This window comes from Solanum stenotomum, chromosome 9 (assembly GCF_019186545.1).
Source record: "Solanum stenotomum isolate F172 chromosome 9, ASM1918654v1, whole genome shotgun sequence".
Taxonomy (NCBI): Eukaryota; Viridiplantae; Streptophyta; class Magnoliopsida; order Solanales; family Solanaceae; genus Solanum; species Solanum stenotomum.
Window position 1 is genome coordinate 57824514 of NC_064290.1, and position 1632 is coordinate 57826145.

The following is a 1632-nucleotide window of genomic DNA, read 5'->3' on the forward strand; positions in this document are numbered from 1 at the left end:
ATTTTTTAGTATGTTTTTATATATTTTAAGTTGGTAATTATTTGTATTTAGAGTATGTTTTACGTAAATATATTAGAAATCACAATAACTAACAAGTTAATATAAAAAAAAACTTATAAAAAATTCATTGACTTTTGAAATTTCATTTGTATCACATAAATCAGGACCGAGTAATATATATGAAAATTACATAAAACGTACTATAACTCACAATAATTAGCAACTTAAAATATCTATATATCTATATTTCTCCCAATTTATGCGGTATAGATGAAATTTTGAAAGTTAACAAAAACTTTTTATATGTTTTGAAATATTTTAAGCTATTAATTATTATGATTTATAATACTTTTTACATAAAAAATTTATTTATATAAAGTATAAAAGAAAAAATTTAGAAAAGGGAAACATAAATGTCAGCAGGAGTCCAATCTATGTTAATTTATATGTTTTAATTATTGTAATACCGATTGAATTTGGAGAGCCAACTAAAAATTTTGAAAGGATTTTTTTTATAAATTTGAAGTTGTTAATTATTATAATTTATAATATTTTTATTAATTTTAAACCAATATATGTTTTTCTCTGTCTCAATTACATGAGACATATGGAATTTGGAGAGTCAACTAAAATTTTAAAATATGTTAAGTTGTTAATTATTATACCTTATAGTACTATTACGTGATTTTCAAATAAAATATGTATTTTTTTATTTCAATTTATATGTCATTGATATAATTACATATATTAAGTAATGAAGAATGAATGTGTAAATTATGTGACACCTATGAATTTTGGAGTGTAAATCAAATTAGTTATATGATTTTAAAAAAAAAACGGTTAATTATTACAATTTATAATACTTTTTATATATTTTTTAAATGATATATATATCTTTATGATATTGATATTAGTATTATAATAAATTAAATTTTATTATTTTAAATTTATGATCTGAATTTTCAGCCTATGCCACATTATAAAATGTTCTAAAGTAGATATCAAATTTACAAAAATGTTGATGCCAGCTAAAGTAATAAAATAACATCTAAGGGCATGAACCTATATATGTATATATAAAGCTGAATATTGACAATTTGATGTAGCATCTCTCTATGACCAGTATTTGTATTCATCTTTTTTTTCCTTTTTTGACATTTTATCTTTGTTTTGTATTTTTTATTTGTATTTTAAAAAAAAATATTAATGTCATACCCGATTAATTATGCCCTTTATAACATCTATTACACTAATATAGATTTAAGTAAATGAAAATGGAAGATGAAAAGATAAAAACTATTCATTTTTTATAACTGTTTATAATTATTTAGCCTATAAAATAAAAACAAAATAGTTGAGCATTTGTAACAAATAAGAACAAATTTCTTCACTTTGGCTCTTCTTCTTCTGACGATAATGATCAATATATGGTATCAACTTTTGTCGCTAAGATGTCCATCAAATTTCTAGGTCATGTGACTTTTTTAACAAAAGAGAAAGAGAGAATATCTCATTATTCTTGTGAAGACATTGATGTAAAGAAAGAGATTATGTAACAAAAAATTCTTTTCAAAATAAAAGACATTTTGAAAAAATGTTTATTCCTCCTACAAGGAGAGAAAATTCATTGTG